This window comes from Salmo trutta, chromosome 18 (genome assembly GCF_901001165.1).
Source record: "Salmo trutta chromosome 18, fSalTru1.1, whole genome shotgun sequence".
Taxonomy (NCBI): domain Eukaryota; kingdom Metazoa; phylum Chordata; class Actinopteri; order Salmoniformes; family Salmonidae; genus Salmo; species Salmo trutta.
In genome coordinates, this window is record NC_042974.1 from 22,772,857 (window position 1) to 22,799,216 (window position 26,360).

The 26,360-nt window shown below is 44.1% G+C and overlaps 1 protein-coding gene across 1 annotated transcript in view; it reads left to right on the forward strand.

Moving 5' to 3' along the window:
- Positions 1–3,678: 3,678 nt before the first annotated feature.
- LOC115153027 (brorin-like) overlaps positions 3,679–26,360 on the forward strand; it is a 59,488-nt gene continuing 36,806 nt past the window's right edge. The window contains exon 1 of the mRNA XM_029698035.1: positions 3,679–4,353. The gene's annotated coding sequence lies outside the window, so the exon portion shown is untranslated. The remainder of the gene's footprint in view (positions 4,354–26,360) is intronic.

The window sequence follows — 26,360 nt, forward strand, 5'->3', positions numbered from 1 at the left end:
TGGGCCAGCTGTTATAAATAATAAAACATTTAGATGAACTTGGCTTAACCCAAAACATCAACTCAATATTCAACACTGTTTCTCATGTCCAAATAGTGTATTATTTCCATTCAGGTCTAAAATGCTATTGGTGATAATCAATAGTTAATAGGGGATGGAAATATAATGACAGCGAGTGAAGCCATTTCAACCTTAGGGTGAAGTGTAAATGCAGCAGCCAACTGCCAACAGTGTGCTGTGCTGTGTGCCCTGGGCAGTTAGGAGTTCACAGATTCTTGTTTAATGCTATATTAATGATTTCCCCTATCACCCTGTCACAGGGAAAGGGAAGGGACACTGAATTACTCTAAATAATCAATTATATTAATGCAGTACACACAGTATCGAGAATGAAAAGCATTTTAAGGGCAAAATCACTCTGCAGTGCTGCATATTGCCATACTTAGTTGCCTAGATTTTCAGACAATGACCATAGAGTAAGACATACAGTGGGAGGAAAAGTATTTGATCCCCTGCTGATTTTGAACGTTTGCCCACTGATAAAGAAAGGATCAGCCTATAATTTTAATGGTAGGTTTATTTGAACAGTGAGAGACAGAATAATAACAAAAATATCCAGAAAAACGCATGTCAAAAATGTTATAAATTGATTTGCATTTTAATGAGGGAAAAAAGTATTTGACCCCCTCTCAATCAGAAAGATTTCTGGCTCTCAGGTGTCTTTTATACAGGTAACGAGCTGAGATTAGGAGCACACTCTTAAAGGGAGTGCTCCTAACCGCAGCTTGTTACCTGTAAAAAAGACAACTGGCCACAGAAGCAATCAATCAATCAGATTCCAAACTCTCCACCATGGCCAAGACCAAAGAGCTCTCCAAGGATGTCAGGGACAAGATTGTAGACCTACACAAGGCTGGAATGGGCTACAAGACCATCGCCAAGCAGCTTGGTGAGAAGGTGACAACATTTGGTGCGATTATTCGCAAATGGAAGAAACACAAAAGAACTGTCAATATCCCTCAGCCTGGGGCTCCATGCAAGATCTCACCTTGTGGGGTTGCAATGATCATGAGAACGGTGAGGAATCAGCCGAGAATTACACGTGGGGACCTTGTCAATGATCTCAAGGCAGCTGGGACCATAGTCACCAAGAAAACAATTGGTAACACACTACGCCGCGAAGGACTGAAATCCTGCAGTGCCCGCAAGGTCCACCTGCTCAAGAATACATATACATGCCCGTCTGAAGTTTGCCAATGAACATCTGAATGATTCAGAGGACAACTGGTGAAAGTGTTGTGGTCAGATGAGACCAAAATGGAGCTCTTTGGCATCAGCTCAACTCGCCGTGTTTGGAGGAGGAGGAATGCTGCCTATGACCCCAAGAACACCATCTCCACCGTCAAACATGGAGGTGGAAACATTATGCTTTGGGGGGGGTTTTCTGCTAAGGGGACAGAACAACTTCACCGCATCAAAGGGACGATGGACTGTGCCATGTACCGTCTAATCTTGGGTGAGAACATCCTTCCCACAGCCAGGGCATTGAAAATGGGTCGTGGATGGGTATTCCAGCATGACAATGACCCAAAACACACGGCCGAGGCAACAAAGGAGTGGCTCAAGAAGAAGCACATTAAGGTCCTGGAGTGGCCTAGCCAGTCTCCAGACCTTAATCCCATAGAAAATCTGTGGAGGGAGCTGAAGGTTCGAGTTGCCAAACGTCAGCCTCGAAACTTTAATGACTTGGAGAAGATCTGCAAAGAGGATGGGACAAAATCCCTCCTGAGATGTGTGCAAACCTGGTGGCCAACTACAAGAAACGTCTGACCTCTGTGATTGCCAACAAGGGTTTTGCCACCAAGTACTAAGTCATGTTTTGCAGAGGGGTCAAATACTTATTTTCCCCATTAAAATGCTAATCATTTTATAACATTTTTGACAGGTGTTTTTCTGGATTTTTTTCTTGTTATTCTGTCTCTCACTGTTCAAATCAACCTACCATTAAAATTATAGACTGATCATTTCTTTGTAAGTGGGCAAACGTACAAAATCAGCAGGGGATCAAATACTTTTTCCCCCCACTGTAGACCAAAGGGCTTAATTATGGTACTGGAAAGCTTTATAAATTATATTATTTTCTTGTGGAAAAGGGTAAGGAGTCATGAAGTTTATGAGGGATGTTTGTGTGTGTATGTGTATGTAAACACAGCAAAAAAAGAAACGTCCTCTCACTGTCAACTGCGTTTACTTTCAGCAAACTTAACATGTGTAAGTATTTGTATGAACATAACAAGATTCAACAACTGAGACATAAACTGAACAAGTTCCACAGACGTGCGACTAACATAAATTGAATAATGTGTCCCTGAACAAAGGGGGGGTCTAAATCAAAAGTAACAGTCAGTATCTGGTGTGGCCACCAGCTGCATTAACTACTGCAGTGCATCTCCTCCTCATGGACTGCACCAGATTTGCCAGTTCTTGCTGTGAGATATTACTACACTCTTCCACCAAGGAACCTGCAAGTTCCCAGACATTTCTGGGGGGGAATAGCCCTAGCCCTTACCCTCCGATCCAACAGGTCCCAGACATGCTCAATGGGATTGAGATCCAGGCTCTTCTGGCCATGGCAGAACACTGACATTCCTGTCTTGCAGGAAATCATGCACAGAAGGAGCAGTATGGCTGGTGGCGTTGTCATGCTGGAGGGTCATGTCAGGATGAGCCTGCAGGAAGGGTACCACATGAGGGAGGAGGATGTCTTCCCTGTAACGCACAGTATTGCGATTGCCTGCAATGACAACAAGCTCAGTCCGATGATGCTGTGACACACCGCCCCAGACCATGATGGACCCTCCACCTCCAAATCGATCCCGCTCCAGAGTACAGGCCTCGGTGTAACGATCATTCCTTCATGAATCCGACCATCACCCCTGGTGAGACAAAACCGCGATTCGTCAGTGAAGAGCACTTTTTGCCAGTCCTGTCTGGTCCAGCGACGGTGGATTTGTGCCCATAGGCGACGTTGTTGCCAGTGATGTCTGGTGAGGACCTGGCTTACAACAGGCATACAAGCCCTCAGTCCAGCCTCTCTCAGCCTATTGCGGACAGTCTGAGCACTGATGGAGGGATTGTGCGTTCCTGGTGTAACTCAGGCAGTTGTTGTTCCCATCCTGTACCTGTCCCGCAAGTGTGATGTTTGGATGTACCGATCCTGTGCAGGTGTTGTTACACGTGGTCTGCCACTGCGAGGACGATCAGCTGTCCGTCCTGTCTCTCGGTAGCGCTGTCTTAGGCATCTTACAGTACGGACATTGCAATTTATTGCCCTGGTTGTGTCTACAGTCCTCATGCCTCCTTGCAGCATGCCTAAGGCACGTTCACGCAGATGAGCAGGGACCATGAGCATCTTTCTTTTGGTGTTTTTCAGAGTCAGTAGAAAGGCCTCTTTAGTGTCCTAAGTTTTCATAACTGTGACCTTAATTGCCTACCGTCTGTAAACTGTTAGAGGCTTAACGACCATTCCACAGGTGCATGATCATTAATTGTTTATGGTTCAATGAACAAGCATGGGAAACCGTGTTTAGATCTGTGAAGTTATTTGGATTTTTACGAATTATCTTTGAAAGACAGGGTCTTGAAAAAGGGACTTTCTTTTTTTGCTGAGTTTATGTGGGTGTCTGTGTATGTGCTATTAGACTATAGGATTGATCCATCTGGGCACACTCTCAGTTTACCATGTATTTCTCATATCAGCTCAATTAAATTGCAGTCGTAAAACATTACACAGAGACCATTAAAGATTAAACAGGATACTAAAATCAATCTTAATTGGTTAATCTGAGCGTCTTCACAGAGTTCACTCATTAATTCTCCACAGAGACGCTATACCCCTCCTAGTGGTCAAATCGACGCTCCCATTTCACTGAATCATGAATATGTGACGTAAGGACCCTAATATTTTTTTTGTCACTCATTCCAAAAAAAAGTGCCATCGTAGACGAGGAAGAAAACATTGGCGCCCCTCGCCTTGCAGTATTTCGAACGAACGACTGAACAGGAAGGAGGACCTCTCTATAGGAAGGAGGACCTCCCTATATGAAGGAGGACCGCAAGTTGCGCAAGACTCATCTACGGACAATCAAGCATCCTTATTGGGAACTACTAGATCCGTGTTTGCAATAGTGTTTGTAGTTTTGTTTTGTTGTAGGCTATATGCGACAGTTGTTATGTCTCTATAGTGATATGTTGTTACCGTGAGCAGCTTTATAGCCTGTAATAAAAAAGCTTCGACTTCTACCTCAACCCAACGGTCACCCAACGGATAAGGACACATGCAGAAGCTTTCAGGTATGCGTTTATATTATCTGCCACTCTTTCAATTGTTTCACAACTTAACAGGTGAATACTCAACCAATTCATCCAATATGAAATAATGTACATTCATACCAACTTACTTTGTTGCAATAGGAGATAGTATCTATATATAGATTCATAACGTTACGCCCCTGACATCCATAGTAGCCAATCTGCAAAGGATTTAAAGGTAGTAAATGCAAATGCACATGCAATTTTTATGCATCTGAAAAGCATGGAATCCAGTGAGGTAGTACTAAGAGCACAATTCGTAGACAGTCTACCTGCAAAGACTGTGGTGCTCTATTGTGCCAACCAATTTAATGAGCTCAAATTGTGTATGCCGCTATATTCAGAATAATGAAAGGTTTTATTGTCCTTCTGAAGTGGACTACTGTACAATGTGGATGGGCTGGCCCAAAAAAATTATTTATTGTTTGATCGTGTCTCCTGTTTTGCGACGTTTTGCAATGTCTGAAGTGCATGCAGTAGACTAGGCTAGGGCTGTAACAGGTGGGGATGTCAAGACCAAGCATCATCTATTTTATCATACAACGCATTATACAGCAAATGCACGCCTTGGAATGAGCAATTGCAATATGGAACATTGCATTCTCCTATCACATGCATCATTTGTCATCAAGTTAAATCATATTGAAAGGTATGTATGCACACATTGTGTTGAATGACCAGCAAACCCCATTTTTCATGGGGACCCATACATTATCCATCTGCACGATTCCAGACAGGCATGGACTCCAGAGGCCAATTTTTTATAATATTAATCAATATCAAAATGATCATGCTTTGTCTAAGATTCTGTTCACCCATAGGAGTGGCAATATTTCATAGAAAGGCAATATTTGGTTATTAATTGCATAGCATGGGATCATTAATAAAACAGGTTCTTTGCTGTTGCACAAGATGCAGTATCATCAGCCATTTGGTTCAAATTTGATTTTAAGTTCCACCCAAAAGAAAAGAGATACCAGGGTGGTGGTGGTGAGGGGATACATTTGATCTGGATTACTGGATCAAAGATTTTGCAACCTCACATCATTTCTAAATAATCCCACACATCTCAGATAGCCCACATGGCTAACACATTAACCCCAGCAGACATGAACCTGGGACATTTTGCATATCAGCCTTATTAACTGGCCATTAAGCTTGAGGATCAATATTGAGGATCCAATGTTGTTATTTCCAGTTTCAACCTTCAACAGGCTTAAAGTATTTGGGCATACACAATTATATTAATAAATTACATTTTGGGGTAATTTAATTATTTTTGATTAAGGATTGTTATTGCATGTTTAGGCTTGTTTTTTTTAGACTTGGGATTTGGGTCAGTAATAAATATCACAGTCAATGCATGCAATTCAATGAAACACTGGCAGGCAGCATTTGAAAATTATTGGATTCTGTCTCAGCCACTCTCATTGCTTTAATTCTATTTTTATAATTTCACACCATTTATTCACATAAACATATGGAAGCTTTTCAAGTTAAGGAAAATGTATTCAATGCCGTCCCAACACTGTCAACTCTCAGCCCACTAGCCATCACTGTTGGAACACTTTCCATTCCATCTCACTTGATCTACATTGTCACAAAATTAAACCGATCTCAAAGGAAATGCTTGAGCTGCATATGTCTTCTTTGCAGAACACGCAATGTCATCTATGCATACAGTGCCTTCAGGAAATATTCACACCCTTTGACGTTTTCCACATTTTGTTGTGTTACAGCCTGAATTTAAAATGGATTAAATAGAGATTTTTTTTCATCTGGCCTACACACAATAACCATTGGCCAGATAAATTTGAATTATGTTTTTAGAAATTTTACAAATTCATTGAAAATGATGGCAAGCATAACGTTCAGGAGTAAAAGTGTGCTTAACAAGTCACATTATAAGTTTCATGGACTCACTCTGTGTGCAATAATAGTGTTTACATTTTTTTGGGAATGACTGCTTAATCTCTGTACTCTACACATACAATTATCTGTAAGTTCCCTATATTTGAGCAGTTCATTTCAAACACAGATTCAACCACAAAGACAAATGCCTCGCTTAGAAGGGCACCTATTTGTAGATGGGTAAAAATAAAAAATAAACAGACATTGGGATTTCACCATCAGGCCAATGGTGACTTAAAAACAGTTACAGAGTTTAATGGCTGTGATAGGGGAAAACTGAGAATGTATCAACAACATTGTAGTTACTCCTCAATACTAAACTAAATGACGGAGTGGAAAGAAGGAAGCCTGTACAGACTAAAATTATTCCAAAACATGCATCCTGTTTGCAATAAGGCACTAAAGTAAAACTGAACAGACCCCTTGACTTTTTTTCACATTTTGTTACGTTACAGCCATATTTTAAAATGGCTGTAAAAAAATAGATGAGAACTCTATTGGTTGATAGTGTGGTCTACAGCTTATCATAAGGTACTCTACCTCAGGCGAGCAATACCTCGAGACTTCTATAATATTAGACATTGCACACCAGCTGTTATTGACAAATAGACACACACCCCCTCCCCTCGTCTTACCAGACGTAGCTTCTTTGTTCTGCCGGTGCATTGAAAATCTCTCCAGCTCTATGTTATCCGTGTTGTCGTTCAGTCACTACTTGGTGAAACATAAGATATTACAGTTCTTAATGTCCTGTTGGTAGGATAATCATAATCGTAGGTCATCAATTTAATTTTCCAATGATTGTATGTTAGCAAGTAGGATTGATGGCAAGGGAAGTTTACTCACTCACCTACGGATTCTCAAAAGGCAGCCCGATCTGCGTCCTCTTTTCCTCAGTCTTTTCTTCACGCAAATGACGGGGATCTGGGCCTGTTCACGGAAGAGCAGTATATCTTTCTCATCGGACTTGTTAAAGGAAAAAGCTTCTTCCAGTTCGTGGTGAGTAATCCCCGTTCTGATGACCAGAAGGTATTTTCGGTCTTAAGAGACGGTAGCAGCAACATTATGTACAAAATAAGTAAATAAATAAGTGACAAACAATGCAAAAAAATGAACAAAATAGCACAATTGGTTACGGGCATGTAAAATGTCAGCCATCCTCTTCGATGCCATCTTAACATGATTGGAGTTCCTCTGTGGAGATGGGAGAACCTTCCAGAAGGACAACCATCTCTGTAGCACTCCACCAATTAGGCCTTTATGGTAGAGTGGCCAGAATGAAGCCACTCCTCAGTAAAAGGCAGTGGTGGAAAAAGTACTACATTTTCAAACTAAAAGTAAAGATACCTTAATAGAAAATGACTCAAGTCAAAGTGAAAGTCACCCAGTAAAATACTACTTGAGTAAAAGTCTAAAAGTATTTGCTTTTAAATATACTTAAGTATCAAAAGTAAATGTAGTTGCTAAAATGTACTTAAGTATCAAAAGGAAAAGTATGAATCATTTAAAATTCCTTAAATTACCCAAACCAGAAGGCACAATTGTTTGTTTTTCTTGAATTTATGGATCGCCAGGGTCACAGTCCAACACTCAGACATCATTTACAAACAAAGCATTTGTGTTTAGTGAGTCCGCCAGATAAGAGGATTGGGCCATTTTCTGTCCTGCTAAGCATTCAAAATGTACTTTTGGGTGTCAGAGAAAATGTATGTAGTAAAAAGTACATAATAAGTAAAGGACAGATACCAAAAAAAACTACTTAAGTAAAAATACTTTAAAGTACTACTTAAGTACTTTACACCAATGGTAAAAGACACATGACAGCCCGCTTGGGGTTTGATAAAAGGCACCTAAAGGACTCTCAGACCTCTGGATCGAGGGAATGATGAACGGAGCAAAGTACAGTGAATCCTTGATGAAAACCTGCACCAGAGCCCTCAGGACCTCAGACTGGGGTGGTTCACCTAAGATTTACCTTCCAACAGGAAAATTAGCACACAGCCAAGACAATGCAGGAGTGGCTTCGGGACAAGTCTGAATGTCCTTGAGTGGCTCAGACAGAGCCTGGACTTGAACTCCATCGAACATCTCTGGAGAGACCTGAAAATAGCTGTGCAGCGACGCTCCCCTTCCAACCCGACAGATTTTCAGAGGCTCTGCAAAGAAGAATGGGAGAAACTCCCCAAATACAGGTGTGCCAAGCTTGTAGTGTCATCATACCCAAGAAGATTTGAGGCTATAATTGCTGCCAAAGTTGCTTCAACAAAGTACTGAGTAAAGGGTCAATACTTACAGTACCAGTCAAAAGTTTGGACACACCTACTCATTCAAGGGGTTTTCTTTACATTGTAGAATAATAGTGAAGACATAAAAACTATGAGTTAACACATTTGGAATCATGTTGTAACCAAAAAAGTGTTCAACAAATCAAAATATATTTTATATTTGACATTCTTCAAAGTAGCATTTCCACACTGTTGGAATTATCTCAACCAGCTTCATGAGGTAGTCACCTGGAATGCATTTCAATTAACAGGCGTGCCTTGTGAAAAGTTAATTTGTGGAATTTCTTTCCTTCTTAATGCATTTGAGCCAATCAGTTGTGTTGTGACAAGGTAGGGGTGGTATACAGAAGATAGCCCTATTTGGTAAAATACCAAATCCATACTATGGGAAGAACAGCGACAGTCCATCAAGAGATACGACAGTCCATCATTACTTTAAGACATGATGGACAGTCAATCTGGAAAAGTGCAGTCGCAAAAACCATCAAGTGCTATGATGAAACTGGCTCTCATGAGGACCGCCTCAGGAAAGGAAGACCCAGAGTTAACTCTGCTGCGGAGGATAAGTTCATTAGAGTTACCAGCCTCAGAAATTGCAGCCCAATAAATGCTTCACGGAGTTCAGGTAACAGACACATCTGAACATCAACAGTTCAGAGGAGATTGCGTGAATCACACCATATTACAAATCAAATGTTATTTGTCGCATGCGCCGAATACAACAGGTGTAGACCTTACAGTGAAATGCTTACTTACAAGAATTCAGTTTTAAGAAAAATGGCAAAAAACTAAGAAATAAAATGAACAAATAATTAAAGAGCAGCAGTAAAATAACAATAGCGACGCTATATACAGGAGGTACCGGTACAGAGTCAATGTGCGGGTGTACCGGTTAGTCGAGGTAATTGATGTAATATGTGGGTAGAGTTATTAAAGTGACTTGTGCAATGCAAGTAGTTTGGGGAGCCATTTGATTAGATGTTCAGTAACCTAAGGATCCTGGGACTAAACACCTCCCTTTGCAACTGGATCCTGGACTTCCTGACGGGCTGCCCCCAGGTGGTGAGGGTAGGTAGCAACACATCTGCCACGCTGATCCTCAACACTGGAGCCCCTCAGTCAGTCCCCTCCTGTACTCCCTGTTCACCCACGACTGCATGGCCAGGCACGACTCCAACACCATCATTAAGTTTGCAGACGACACAACAGTGGTAGGCCTGATCACCGACAACGACGAGACAGCCTATAGGGAGGAGGTCAGAGACCTGGCCGGGTGGTGCCAGAAGAACAACCTATCCCTCAACATAACCAAGACTAAGGAGATGATTGTGGACTACAGGAAAAGGAGGACCGAGCACGCCCCCATTCTCATCGACGGGGCTGTAGTGGAGCAGGTTGAGAGCTTCAAGTTCCTTGGTGTCCACATCACCAACAAACGAGAATGGTCCAAACACACCAAGACAGTCGTGAAGAGGGCATGACAAAGCCTTTTCCCCCTCAGGAAACTAAAAATATTTGGCATGGGTCCTCAGATCCGCAACATCGAGAGCATCCTGACTGGTTGCATCACTGCCTGGTACGGCAATTGCTCGGCCTCCGACCGCAAGGCACTACAGAGGGTAATGCGTACAGCCCAGTACATCACTGGGGCTAAGCTGCCTGCCATCCAGGACCTCTATACCAGGCGGTGTCAGAGGAAATCCCTAAAAATTGATTTGACTTATGACTTGGGGATAGAAGCTGTTTCGAAGCCTCTTGGACCTAGACTTGGCGCTCCGGTACCGCTTGCCGTGCGTTAGCATAGAGAACAGTCAATGACTAGGTTGTCTGGCGTTTTTAACAATTTTTAGGGCCTTCCTCTGACACCGGCTTTCATGGTCGAATTGCTGCAAAGAAACCACTACTAAAGGACACCAATTATAAGAAGAGACTTGCTTGGGCCAAGAAACACGAGCAATGGACATTAGACTGGTGGAAATCTGTCCTTTGGTCTGATGAGTCCAAATTTGAGATTTTTGGTTCTAGCCGCCGTGTCTTTGTGAGACGTAGAGTAGGTGAACGGATGATCTCTGCATGTGTGGTTCCCACCATGAAGCATGGAGGAGGAAGTGTGATGGTGTGGAGGTGCTTTGCTTGTGACACTGTCGGTGATTCATTTAGAATTCAAGGCACACTTAACCAGCATGGCTACCAAAGCATTCTGCAGCAATACGGCATCCCATCTGCTTAGCATTTAATGGGATTATCACTTGTTTTTCAACATGATAATGACCTAACACACCTCCAGGCTGTGTAAGGGCTATTTGACCAAGATGGAAAGTGATGGAGTGCTGCATCAGATGACCTGGAATCTACAATCACCCGACCTCAACCCAATTGAGATGGTTTTGGATGAGTTGGACCGCAGAGTGAAGGAAAAGCAGCCAACAAGTGCTCAGCATATGTGGGAACTCCTTCTAGACTGTTGGAAAATAATTCTAGGTGAAGCTGTTTGAGAGAATGCCAAGAGTGTGCAAAGCTGTCATCAAGGCAAAGGGTGGCTACTTTGAACAATCAGAAATATAAAAGTTGTTTAACAATTTTTTGGTTACTACATGATTCCGTATGTGTTATTTCATAGTGTTGATGTCTTCACTATTATTCTAAATTGTAGTAAGTAGTCCAAATAAAAAAATTACCTTGAATGAGTAGGTGTGTCCAAACTTTTGACTGGTACTGTATGTAAATGTGATACATTCGAAACATTTTCTAAAAAACATTTTTGTTCTTTGTCATTATGGAGTATTGTGTGTATATTGATGAGAGGAAAAAACTATTTAATCCATATTAAAATAAGGCTGTAATGTAACAAAATGTGGAAAAAGTCAAGCCGTCTGAATACTTTCCGAATGCACTGTATGTCCTGAATACAAAGCCTTATGTTTGGAGCAAATCCAACACAACACATTACTGAGTACCACTCTTCATATTTTCAAGCATGGGGGTGGCTGCATCATGTCATGAATATGCTTGTCATTGGCAAGGACCAGGGAGTTTTTGGGGGCTAAAAAAACCCAGAATAGGGCTAATCACAGGCAAAATCCTAGATGAAAGCCTGTTTCAGTCTGCTTTCCAACAGACACTGGGAGTTTAAATTCACCTTTCAGCAGGGCAATAGCCTAAAGCACAAGGCCAATTATACACTGGAGTTGCTTACCAAGATGACATTGAATGTTCCTGAGTGGCCGAGTTACAGTTTTGACTTAAATCTGTTTGAAAATCTATGGGAAGACTTGAAAATGGTTGTTTAGCAATGATCAACAACCAACTTGACAGAGCTTGACATTTTTTAAAAGTATGATGTGCAAATATTGTACAATCCAGGTGTGCAAAGCGCTTACCGAGACTTACCCAGAAACACCCACAGCTGTAATCGCTTGTCACGTCCTGACCAGCAGATGGAGCTAGTGTTTTAGTTTTGGGGTCAGAACGTGGCAGGTTTGTGTTTGTATATGTTGGTTGGATGATTGGGACTTCCAATTGAAGGCAGGTGTGTATAGTTGCCTTTGATTGGAAGTCCTATATAGGTGTGTGTGTTTGTCTTTGGGGTTGTGGGGAATTGTTGTGTGCACTGCGTTTGGACGAGCATGCCACACTGTTGTGAGTATTGTTTGTTGTTTTGTTTGTTTCAAGTGGATGCTCTACTCCTTTTTTTGAACATTAAAAATATGAGTATCCATACTTCCGCTGCGCCTTGGTCCTATTTCACTGAAGACAATCGTGACAGAATTCCCCACCAACACATGACCAAGCAGCGGAAGAAGGCTGGCGAGGTAAGGGAGACCGAGAGGCACCCCCAAGAATTTTTTAGGGGGGGGGCACAAGGGGAGTGTTGCGGGGCAAGAATGGAGCCCCAGGCCAGCTCCCCGCACTAGCATGGAGGTGCGTGGTCACAATTGGGTACGCCCAGTACCAGCACCACGCACCAGGCTTCAAGTGCGTGAACCCAGCCTCGTCAGTCAACAGTCGTCAGTGCGGCCCGCCAGTCAACAGTCGTCAGTGCGGCCCGCCAGTCAACAGTCGACAGAGCTGCCCGCCAGTCAACAGTCGTCAGAGCTGCCCGCCAGTCAACAGTCGTCAGAGCTGCCCGCCAGTCAACAGTCGTCAGAGCTGCCCGCCAGTCAACAGTCGTCAGAGCTGCCCGCCAGTCAACAGTCGTCAGAGCTGCCCGCCAGTCAACAGTCGTCAGAGCTGCCCGCCAGTCAACAGTCGTCAGAGCTGCCCGCCAGTCAACAGTCGTCAGAGCTGCCCGCCAGTCAACAGTCGTCAGAGCTGCCCGCCAGTCAACAGTCGCCGGAGTGGCCAGACTGCGCTGAACTGCCGGAGTGGCCAGACTGCGCTGAACTGCCGGAGTGGCCAGACTGCGCTGAACTGCCGGAGTGGCCAGACTGCGCTGAACTGCCGGAGTGGCCAGACTGCGCTGAACTGCCGGAGTGGCCAGACTGCGCTGAACTGCCGGAGTGGCCAGACTGCGCTGAACTGCCGGAGTGGCCAGACTGCCCTGAACTGCCGGAGTGGCCAGACTGCCCTGAACTGCCGGAGTGGCCAGACTGCCCTGAACTGCCCCGAGTGGCCAGACTGCCCTGAACTGCCCCGAGTGGCCAGACTGCCCTGAACTGCCCCGAGTGGCCAGACTGCCCTGAACTGCCCCGAGTGGCCAGACTGCCCTGAACTGCCCCGAGTGGCCAGACTGCCCTGAACTGCCCCGAGTGGCCAGACTGCCCTGAACTGCCCCGAGTGGCCAGACTGCCCTGAACTGCCCCGAGTGGCCAGACTGCCCTGAACTGCCCCGAGTGGCCAGACTGCCCTGAACTGCCCCGAGTGGCCAGACTGCCCTGAACTGCCCCGAGTGGCCAGACTGCCCTGAACTGCCCCGAGTGGCCAGACTGCCCTGAACTGCCCCGAGTGGCCTGAACTGCCCCGAGTGGCCAGACTGTCCCGAGTGGCCAGACTGTCCCGAGTGGCCAGACTGTCCCGAGTTGCCAGACTGTCCCGAGTTGCCAGACTGCCCAGACTGTCCCGAGTTGCCAGACTGCCCAGACTGTCCCGAGTTGCCAGACTGCCCAGACTGTCCCGAGTTGCCAGACTGCCCCGAACTGCCAAAGTGGCCCGACTGCCTGGAACGGCCAGAACCGGAGCCACCTCCAGGATAGGTGGGTTGGGGAGGGAGGGTGTAGCACAGTGCCGTCGGTGATGGCAGCCACCCTCCCTTCCCTCCCTTATGGTTTAGGGGTTATTGTTTGTTGGTTTTTGTTGGGGTATTGGGGATTTTCTTGTGTTTTTCTTTTTAGGTGCATTCCGGGGACTGCACCTTGAGGGGGGGGGGGGGGTACTGTCACGTCCTGACCAGCAGATGGAGCTAGTTTTGGGGTCAGGACGTGGCAGGTTTGTGTTTGTATATGTTGGTTGGATGATTGGGACTTCCAATTGAAGGCAGGTGTGTATAGTTGCCTTTGATTGGAAGTCCTATATAGGTGTGTGTGTTTGTCTTTGGGGTTGTGGGGAATTGTTGTGCACTGCGTTTGGACGAGCCTGCCACACTGTTGCGAGTATTGTTGTTTTGTTTGTTTCAAGTGGATGCTCTACTCCTTTTTTTGAACATTAAAAATATGAGTATCCATACTTCCGCTGCGCTTTGGTCCTCTTTCACTGAAGACAATCGTGACATCGCTGCCAAAGGTGATTCTAATATGTGTTGACTCAGTATTTAATTTTCAATACATTTGCTAAAAAGACTAAAAACATGTTTTCACTTTGTCATTGTGTGTAGATGGGTGAGAAAAAAAATCTCTCATCCATTTTGAATTCAGGCAGTAACACAACAAAATGTGGAATAAGTCAAGGGGAATACTTTCTGAAGGCAGAACAGAAATATGAGCCCTCAGTGTGCTTAGTAAGCATCTCTCACACAATCCGTTTAGAAAATTGTGTGTCTATGTAATAGTGCTTAGTATAAGCCTAAGGAGAACACTGCCTTTCCCTTTAATTGCAGCTTAGCTTTAATTGGGGAATTTTGGTTGTAGACTCCATTTATGTATTTTTAAGATTTTATTTAACTAGGCAAGTCAGTTAAGAGCACATTTTTATTTACAATGATGGTCTACCCTGGCCAAACCCTAACTCGGCCAATTGTGCGCCGCCCTATGGGACCTCAACATGATGGAGTGTAACTACTCTGGAGATTTGTGGTGTTAATGGGGCTTCATTGCTGATGTGATAGGTGACCTCCAGCACACAGATGCTACCTGATTTAAGAGGCAATGGCTCTGTACAACTGATACAAATGGTAGTGATACAACAGAGTTTTTCTGCACAAAAGAAATACACAAGCATTTTGGAGTCACCCCACAGTTGTTGTGTAAACATTATTTGTGCAGTCAAGCTCTCTGACTCTCAAAAATATCAGCTGTATCACAACCATTCTGAAAACGTCTTTGTACATCAGTTGTACAACATGAGTGTGTACACGGCCACAAAAGAGGAAATGCTTTAGCCAGTTATCCTCTTCCCAGCCGTAGTCTGTTATATTATACACTGCTGATAACATCCTACCTCGGAGGTAAGAGCACACTCCACCTCATTCCTATTTGCATAAGACTACATTTTTGGGTAGACACTCCTTGACACAAGAGGCTGAACAACATAGTGTAGAGATCATAATCATGAATAAACAATTTTGGTAATTATTTGCTAATTGCCCCCAGAAGATTTTGGCATGAAGTGAGAACTCCACTCAAGAATAAGAGATTGCCCCTTCATAGATGTGTGTTGGACCAACAAGAGCATTTGAACAATCAGCCATGGAACAACCATAGGCTCACAACAAAGAAGGAACCCACTGGGCACAGACGTCATTTCAACATCTAGTTTTGATTTACATTTGTTTGAGATGTCAACTAACATGAATTCAACGTGAAATTAACTAAAAATGTCACCATGTCATTGGATTTAGGTTAAAAGTTTGGTGAAAAAAAGACAAAATTCCATTACGTTGAGGACATTTTTGCAATTCCCAATCTGTTGATTCAACATCATCAGATTGCATTTTTTTGTTGAAATGACGTGGAAACAACATTGATGCAACCAGTTTTTGACCCGTGGGAAGGAAGGAGGAGGAAGATTAGGTCCCCTAAAGTGCTAATTTGCTGTGTGTGCCTCCAGTTGACAAACTACACTGCCTCCCCAGTTACGCTTGCACACAGGTGTTCCTAGCACGCTAGATAGCTAATTAGCACAGGTGGCCGCCTATGTCTTCCGTCTGTCTTCTGTAAACAAGCAATATAACATGGCGATATGGCCGTGTGGGAACACTAACCCTAACCCTATCAAGGTGTGTAGTATTTTAACCTTTTGTTTTTGGAAAATTATTTCTCGCTGATATGAAAGATAAGTTCCGTATGTTTCCAAAACCGTACAGCAAACTATACGTTTTAATGTTCAGAACGAGTGCCAGGGATCTTAACAAAACTCCTGACCAGAAGATACTATCGTCCATAGGCACGAAAGCAGTTTGCGTCTATGAATGGGTTAATACAGGACAGAGAAAATTACCCAATGAAATTACGGTAAGCAGCCAGTTACATTATATCAAAGTACTGATGTAAAAAAAATAAACAGACAAGCCCTTGTAGAATAGATCATTATGTAATATGATGAGAAGTAGGGAGAGAGATCAATCTTCAGTCAGTCTTCAATCAGGTTAGATCTTGACCACTTAGCCGGCCACACAGGGACTGGCTCTCTTCCCATCTATTGATGTGGAGTTCCTCTTGGTGAGCAGCTTGCCATAAGTCCCTTCCACCTGGCCCATGGTCAGGCGTCCAGGATTGACACACACACACAGCCAATCAAATCCTTGAGGAAGTAGCGTAGCTTGGAGGGAACGATGAGCACATCAGGACTGAGGGGCATCTGGCCGTAGCTCTGGAATTTCTCATTTCACCAGCAGGTAGCTTCTCTGGGTCAGCATGTGTTTCAAGATGCGCGAGAATCTTTCCGAACCGGCAGCACAGCTGATCTGATGTTCGTAGAGGTCAGGCCAAAGGTCACGCCCTCGATGAGCAGGGTGCAGGGGTCAGGCACCATAGTCACTCACTCAGCATCATCCTTGCTGAGGTCCGGCAGGGTGAAAGGGGGTTGTGGGTAAATTAAGCGATGGAGGACATATCTCTGGGAGGGAACAAATACCAACCGACATCCAACTCCTTGTGTGCCCTCTACACTGCTTCCCACACATCTGGAGAAGATGGCATCAAACGTCTCAGTCACCTGAGATTTCTATATCTGCTCATGCAAAGTCGCCAAGCAGTATGCAGACGTCGGGGCGGTCCCTGACGATGACATTAATGAAGTCCACCAGGGGGTGAAAGGTTAGGCTGTCAGAGGGCTTTAGGGACCACAGGACATCAGCTACTCTGGTACATCAGGAATGTCCATTTCCTGTTTGATGGGATTTGAGTAGAACAGAAGAGGGACTCCCTCATAGAGTTTAGATGCCACCAACGTCCTACTACAGTCTTACAGAATAAGACTATAATATAACATATGTCACAATTTCAATGTCTCAATGAGTGTTAGTGAATCTGGCAGTCTCACACTCTTCAATATCTTAGCTCAATTAAATGTGGCTGAAATATTGCTCTGTTCAGTCAGATACGCACTATAAAATGTTTTAGAATCCTTTGCACTCCAGTATCTCTACTTGCACATTCATCTTCTGCACGTCTATCACTCCAGTGTTTAATTGCTAAATTGTAATTATTTCGCCACTATGGCCTATTTATTGCCTTACCTACCTTATCCTACCTCATCTGCACACACTGTAGATAGACCTTTTCTATTGTGTTATTGACTGCATGTCTGTTTATTCAATGTGTAACTCTATTGTTGTTTGTGTCGCACTGCTTTGCCTTATCTTGGCCAGGTCACAGTTGTAAATGAGAACTTGTTCTCAACTAGCCTACCTGGTTAAATAAAGGTGAAATAAAAATAAAATAAAAAAATAATCATTTGAGATGTAAAGACAGCCTTGACCTTAAACAGAATGAATTAAAACAATGTCAACAGTAATGACTTAACCTTCTCTCTTTAACAATTAAGACAAAACACGTTTATTCATTCTGATGCAGTAGAGCAGTAATGCTACACACCTTTAAATGTCACTGGAAACATTGATAGTCTTCTGTCCGCCAGAGAGGAACCATTCATTCTGTGCTGATAAAACCACTATGCTTGTTCTGTGCTATATGTAACCAATGTGAAATGGCTAGTTAGTTAGCGGTGGTGCGCGCTAATAGCGTTTCAATCAGTGACGTCACTCGCTCTGAGACTTGAAGTAGGGTTTCCCCTTGCGTTGCAAGGGCCGCGGCTTTTGTGGCGCGATGGGTAACGGTGCTTCGGTGGGTGTCAGTTGTTGATGTGTGCAAGGGTCCCTGGTTCAAGCCCGGGTTGGGGCGAAGAGAGGGACGGAACCTACACTGTTACATATACAGAAATGTCTAATAACCACTGTTTGATAACCATTGGGATTTTTTTCCACATACGCAATTTCCTTTCACATGCACTAACAGATAAAAGGCAATAAGAAAAAAAGAATGTGAGCAAACAAAGATGAACATGCAACTGACTAGGGCCACTAGAAACCAAGGAGATGATGGTTAGCCGGAGGGCCATCCAGAGGCAAGTAGGAGGGGAAGAGGACAGCTAGCAACAGTAGCAGTGGGACTGTGACAGCCAGGCACTAGCAGCTGTTAAAGGGAGTGAGGTTATGGAGAACGGAGCCAAATGAAGTACTTTTACTAATGAACTATTGGCTCTGTCTGCTGCGGCACTATCTGTATGGCACTATCACTACCTCGTTCTGCTACCTCGTTCGGCCCAGTCTTAGCCTTGCTCCTTGGATTTTGCCTCTTGGCTCATACACAAAAATATAACAGAACAGAATCACCTCACAAATACCTATCACCACTGGCGTAACAGCTGGGTAGAGTCCATTCATTTTCAAGTCAAGTCTGTTCTGTTCTGTGAATAGGTTGGACTGATTTTCGGGCATTGCAAAATGGTCATTAGTTTAAATGCATACAGTGCATTCAGAAAGTATTCAGACACCTTGACTTTTTCTTCATTTTGTTACATTACAGTCTTATTCTAAAATGGATTAAATACAAAAATGTCTACACACAATACCCCATAATGACAAAGCGAAAACAGGTTTTTAGTAATTTTTGCACATTTCTTACAAATAAAAAACAGAAATACCTAATTTATATAAATATTCAGCCCCTTTGCTATGAGATGCGAAATTGAACTCGGGTGCATCCTGTTTCCATTGATCATCCTTGAGATGTTTCTACAACTTGATTGGAGTCCACCTGTGGTAAATTCAATTGATTGGACTTGATTTGGAAAGGCATACACCTGTCTATATAAGGTCCCACAGTTGACAGTGCATGTCAGAGCAAAAACCAAGCCATGAGGTGGAAGGAATTGTCTGTATAGCTCCAAGACAGGATTGTGTCGCGGGACAGATCTGGGGAAGGGTACCAAAACATTTCTGCAAACCTGGCACCATCCCTACGGTGAAGCATGGTGGTGGCAGTATCATGCTGCGGGGATGTTTTTCAGTGACAGGGACTGGGAGACTAGTGAGGATTGAGGCAAAGATGAATGGAGCAAAGTACAGAAATCCTTGATGAAAACCTCAGACTGGGGTGAAGGTTCACATTCCAACAGGACGACGACCCTAAGCACACAGCCAAGACAATGCAGGAGTGGCTACGGGACAAGTCTCTGAATGTCCTTGAGTGGCCCAGCCAGAGTCCGGACTTGAACAAGATCAAACATCTCTGGAGAGACCTGAAATTATCTTGAGAGGTTCCGCAGAGAAGAATGGGAGAAACTCCCCAAATACAGGTGTGCCAAGCTTGTAGCGTCATACCCAAGAAGAATAGATGCTGTAATCGCTGCCAAAGGTGTTTCAACAAAGTACTGAGTAAAGGGTCTGAATACTTACGTAAATGTGATATTTCAGTTTTTTTATATGGGGTATTGGTATAGATTCAGGGGGAAAAAAACTATTTCATCAATTTCAGAATAAGGCTCTAACGTAACAAAATGTGGAAAAAGTCAAGGGGTCTGAATACTTGCTGAAGGAATTACATTGTGAAGTAACTGCATCCCCAGGCTGAAAGTCTGGGGAAGTGACTTTCAACTTATGTTTAGAGTTGTCTAGAATTGAGATTCACCACAGCCCTTATCTCTGTATCTCTAATCTCCTGCTGTTTTCAACTCTCTAGAGACAGCAGGAGCGGTAGAGATACTCTGAATTATCAACTATGAAAAGCCAACTGACATTTACTCCTGAGGTGCTGACCTGTTGCACCCTCTACAACCACTGTGATTATTATTATTTGACCCTGCTGGTCATCTATGAACATTTGAACATCTTGGCCATGTTCTGTTATAATCTCCACCCGGCACAGCCAGAAGAGGACTGGCCACCTCTCATAGCCTGGTTCCTCTCTAGGTTTCTTCCTCAGTTCTGGCCTTTCTAGAGAGTTTTTCCTAGCCACTGTGCTTCTACACCTGCATTGCTTGCTGTTTGGGGTTTTAGGCTGGGTTTCTGTACAGCACTTTGTGACATCAGTTGATGTTAGAAGGACTTTATAAATCCATTTGATTGATTGATCTCAATATACACTTCCCTGAGGTGCCAGGACATGATTTTACGTGTCAGGCGCATGCATTTATTAAAATGTATTCCCTAAGAAATACTATGCTTCTATTCTTACTGATAACATACGTTTTTCATTCCCTTTATATTAACCTACTGCATTTTTAACAAGGCTGACTTGCTCAGGGAAAGCTTAAAGTATTTATATACCTTCTGTTCTTTCTTGAGAATCCTAATTCGGAAACAGCAGTTGCACTCTACTCTATTGAAAACGAATTCATTGCCAGCGGAGTTGACATATTAATAAATACGGAATGGTTTATTCTTAAATGAGTCCAGACACTCATCTACAGCTAATTGTCAGGTCAAAGTCAATACAGCGGAATCTCACCTTTTTACACAAAGATACAAATATTAATCCCACTGCAAGTGTTTTAATAGAGAAAAAAAATGTACTCAACATACTACTCTTAAGAACATGATTGAAAGTCGAAACAAAACCCAGTAAGGCATTCAAACTCAAATCATTTACATGTCAAGTTAGTTGGGTAATCAAATAATTTGATTAGTAATGAAACAAAAACGAAACTCATCAACTTAATTCATTCATTGTTGTATGTCCTGCTTACCTAAGACCAACTTAGTGGCATTGCGGTTAGTGTCCACCCTGAGATTGGAAGGTTGGGAGTTCGATCCACGGCCGAGTCATCCTATAAGAGAGCGACTCTCTGCTTTTGCTGGTCTGTGACTTTATTTAACCAGATAGGCTAGTTGAGAACAAGTTCTCATTTGCAACTGCGACCTGGCCAAGATAAAGCGTAGCAATTCGACACATACAACAACACAGAGTTACACATGGAATAAACAAAACATACAGTCAATAATACATTAGAACAAAAGAAAACAAAAAGTCTATATACAGTGAGTGCAAATGAGGTAAGATAAGGCAATAAATAGGCCATGGTGGCGAAGTAATTACAATATAGCAATTAAACACTGGAATGGTAGATGTGCAGAAGATGAATGTGCAAGTAGAGATACTGGGGTGCAAAGGAGCAAGATAAATAAATAAATACAGTATGGGGATGAGGTAGGTCGATAGATGGGCTGTTTACAGATGGGCTATGTACAGGTGCAGTGATCTATGAGCTGCTCTGACAGCTGGTGCTTAAAGCTAGTGAGGGAGATATGAGTCTCCAGCTTCAGAGATTTTTGCAGTTCGTTCCAGTCATTGGCAGCAGAGAACTGGAAGGAAAGACGACCAAAGGAGGAATTGGCTTTGGGGGTGACCAGTGAGATATACCTGCTGGAACGCGTGCTACGAGTGGGTGCTGCTATGGTGACCAGTGAGCTGAGATAAGGCGGGGCTTTACCTAGCAGAGACTTGTAGATAACCTGTAACCAGTGGATTTGGCGACGAGTATGAAGCGAGGGCCAACCAACGAGAGCGTACAAGTCGCAATGGTGGGTAGTGTATGGGGCTTTGGTGACAAAACGGATGGCACTGTGATAGACTGCATCCAGTTTGTTGAGTAGAGTGTTGGAGGCTATTTTATAGATGACATCCCCGAAGTCGAGGATCAGTAGGATGGTCAGTTTTACGAGGGTATGTTTGGTAGCATGAGTGAAGGATGCTTTGTTGCGATATAGGAAGCCGATTCTAGATTTAATTTTGTATTGGAGATGCTTAATGTGAGCCTGGAAGGAGAGTTTACAGTCTAACCAGACACCCAGGTATTTGTAGTTGTCCACGTATTCTAAGTCAGAGCCGTCCAGAGTAGTGATGCTGGACGGGCGAGCAGGTGTGGGCAGTGATCGATTGAATAGCATGCATTTAATTTTACTTGCGTTTAAGAGCAGTTGGAGGCCACGGAATGAGAGTTGTATCGTCTGGATGTTAGTTAACACAGTGTCCAAAGAGGGGCCAGAAGTATACAGAATGGTGTTGTCTACGTAGAGGTGGATCAGAGAATCACCAGCAGCAAGAGCAACATAATTGATGTATACAGAGAAGAGAGTCGGCCCGAGAATTGAACCCTGTGGCACACCCATAGAGACTGCCAGAGGTCCGGACAACAGGCCCTCCGATTTGACACACTGAACTCTGTCAGAGAAGTAGTTTGTAAACCAGGCAAGGCAATCATTTGAGAAACCAAGGCTGTCGAGTCTGCCGATAAGAATGTGGTGATTGACAGAGTCGAAAGCCTTGGCCAGGTCGATGAATACGGCTACACAGTAATGTCTCTTATCGGTGGCGGTTATGATGTCATTTAGGTACCTTGAGCGTGGCTGAGGTGCACCCATGACCAGCTCTGAAACCAGATTGCATAGCAGAGAATGTACGGTGGGATTCGAAATGGTCGGTAATCTGTTTGTTAACTTGGCTTTCGAAGACCTTAGAAAGACAGGGTAGGATAGATATAGGTCTGTAGCAGTTTGGGTCTAGAGTGGGGGATGGCCGCGGCAGCTTTCCAATCTTTGGGAATCTCAGACGATACGAACGAGAGGTTGAACAGGCAAGTAATAGGGGTTGCAACAATTTCGGCAGATAATTTTAGAAAGAGAGGGTCCAGATTGTCTAGCCTGGCTGATTTGTATGGGTCCAGATTTTGCAGCTCTTTCAGGACATCAGCTATCTGGATTTGGGTGAAGAAGAAATGGTGGGGGCATTGGCAGGTTGCTGTGGAGGGTGCATGGCAGTTGACCGGGGTAGGGGTGGCCAGGTGGAAAGCATGGCCAGCCGTAGAGAAATGCTTATTGAAATTCTCAATTATAGTGGATTTATCGGTGGTAACAGTGTTTCCTAGCCCCAGAGCAGTGGGCAGCTGGGAGGAGGTGCTCTTATTCTCCATGGACTTTACAGTGTCCCAGAACTTTTGAGTTAGTACTACAGGATGCAAATTTCTGTTTGAAAAAGCTAGCCTTAGCTTTTCTAACTGCCTGTGTATATTTGTGCCTAACTTCCCTGAAAAGTTGCATATCACGTGGGTTATTCGATGCTAATGCAGAACTCCACAGGATGTTTTTGTGCTGGTCAAGGGCAGACAGGTCTGAAGTGAACCAAGGACTATATCTATTCCTAGTTCAACATTTTTTGAGTGGAGCATGCTTATTTAAGATGGTGAGGAAGGCACTTTTAAAGAATAGCCAGGCATCATCTACTGACGGGATGAGCTTAATGTCATTCTAGGATACCCCGGCCAGGTCGATTAGAAAGGCCTGCTCGCAGAAGTGTTTTAGGGTGGTTGTTTGGTCGCAGACCCATTACGGATGCAGGCAATGAGGCAGTGATCGCTGAGATCTTGATTGAAAACAGCAGAGGTGTATTTGGAGGGTGAGTTAGTTAGGATGACATCTATGAGGGTGCCCGTGTTTACAGATTTGGGGTTGTACCTGGTAGGTTCATTGATAATTTGTGTGAGATTGAGGGCATCAAGCTTAGATTGTAGGATGGCCGGGTTGTTAAGCATGTTCCAGTTTAGGTCGCCTAGTAGTACGAGCTCAGAAGATAGATGGGGGGGCAATCAATTCACATATGGTATCGAGGGCACAGCTGGGGGCAGAGGGAGGTCTATCACAAGCGGCAACAGTGAGAGACTTGTTTCTGGAAAGGTGAATTTTTAGAAGTAGAAGCTCGAATTGTTTGGGTACAGACTTGGATAGTAATACAGAACTCTGCAGGCTATCTTTGCAGTAGATTGCAACACCGCCCCCTTTGGCAGTTCTATCTTGGTGGAAAATGTTATAGTTAGCGATGGAGATTTCAGGGTTTTTGGTGGTTTTCCTAAGCCAGTATTCAGACACGGCTAAGACATCCGGGTTGGCAGAGTGTGCTAAAGCAGTGAGTAAAACAAACTTAGGGAGTTGGCTTCTAATGTTAACATGCATGAAACCAAGGCTTTTACAGTTACAGAAGTCAACAAATGAGAGCACCTGGGGAGTGGGAGTGTAGTTAGGCACTGCAGGACCTGGATTAACCTCCACATCACCAGAGGAACAGAGGAGTAGTAGGATAAGGGTACGGCTAAAGGCTGTACGAACTGGCCGTCTAGCACGTTCGGAACAGAGAGTAAAAGGAGCAGGTTTCTGGGCACGATAGCATAGATTCAAGGCATAGTGTACAGACAAAGGTAAGGTAGGATGTGAGTACATTGGCGGTAAACCTAGGCATTGAGTAATGATGAGAGAGATATAGTCTCTAGAGACGTTTAAACCAGGTGATGTCATCGTGGCCTCCAACTGCTCTTAAATACAAGTAAAACTAAATGCATGCTCTACAACCGATCGCTGCCTGCACCTGCCCGCCCGTCCAGCATCACTACTCTGGACGGTTCTGACTTAGAATATGTGGACAACTACAAATACCTAGGTGTCTGGTTAGACTGTAAACTCTCCTTCCAGACTCACATCAAACATCTCCAATCCAAAGTTAAATCTCGAATTGGCTTCCTATTTCGCAACAAATTATCTTTCACTCATGCTGCCAAACATACCCTCGTAAAACTGACCATCCTACCGATCCTCGATTTCGGCGATGTCATTTACAAAATAGCCTCCAATACCCTACTCAATAAATTGGATTCAGTCTATCACAGTGCCATCCGTTTTGTCACCAAAGCCCCATATACTACCCACCACTGCAACCTGTACGCTCTCGTTGACTGGCCCTCGCTTCATACTCGTCGCCAAACCCACTGGCTCCAGGTCATCTACAAGACCCTGCTAGGTAAAGTTCCCCCTTATCTCAGCTCGCTGGTCACCATAGCAGCACCCACCTGAAGCACGCGCTCCAGCAGGTATATCTCTCTGGTCACCACCAAAGCCAATTCCTCCTTCGGCCGCCTCTCCTTCCAGTTCTCTGCTGCCAATGACTGGAACGAACTACAAAAATCTTTAAAACTGGAAACACTTGTCTCCCTCACTAGCTTTAAGCACCAGCTGTCAGAGCCGCTCACAGATTGCTGCACCTGGTCATAGCCCATTTATAATTTAGCCCAAACAACTACCTCTTCCCCTACTGTATTTATTTTATTTATTTATTTTGCTCCTTTGCACCCCATTATTTCTATTTCTACTTTGCACTTTCTTCCACTGCAAATCTACCATTCCAGTGTTTTACTTGCTATATTGTATTTACTTCGCCACCATGGCATTTTTTGCCTTTACCTCCCATATCTCACCTCATTTACTCACTTTGTATATAGACTTATTTTTCTACTATATTATTGACTGTATGTTTGTTTTACTCCATGTGTAACTCTGTGTTGTTGTATGTGTCAAACTGCTTGCTTTATCTTTGCCAGGTCGCAATTGTAAATGAGAACTTGTTCTCAACTTGCCTACCTTGTTAAATAAAGGTGAAATAAAAAAAATAAAAAAATAAAAATATGTAGGAGGTGGAACAACATGGTTGGTTAAGGCATATTGAGCAGGGCTAGAGACTCTACAGTGAAATAAGACAGTAATCACTAACCAGGACAGTAATGGACGAGGCATATTGATATTAGAGAGAGACATGCGTAGCCAAGTGAACATATGGGTCTAGTGAGCGGTTGGGCTGACTGGGGACACGGCGATTCAGACAGTTAGCAGGCCGATGCTAACAAGCTAACAGTTAGTAGGCCGGGGCTAAACAAGTTAGCGGTTAGCAGACCGGGGCTGGCAAGCAAGCAGTTGGCACACCGGGGCTAGCAGTTAGCAGACCGGGGCAGGCAAGCTAGCAGTTAGCAGACCGGGGAAAGCAAGCTAGCAGTTAACAGACCGGTGCTAGCAAGTTTGCCTTTGGGGATGTCGCGATGGGGGTAAGTCTGTTTTTGCCTCTTCGTGCGGTGATGTCGATAGACCAGTCGTGGAATTAGTAGGGTTCCAAGTAGCTCTAGGTAGCTAGTAGGCCGCGGTTAGCAGAATGGGCTTTCAGCGGACGTCGCGCCTGAGGGGCCTGTTGGAATCCTCGGGCAGATTATGTCGGTATTCCAGTCGTAGAGGATCGGCGGGGTTCCGTGCCCCGTACCGGCAGTAGAAGGGGTCCGGATATTGTAGCCCAGGGGTGGGCTTCGGTGGTAACACAGGAGCCCTGGCCGGGC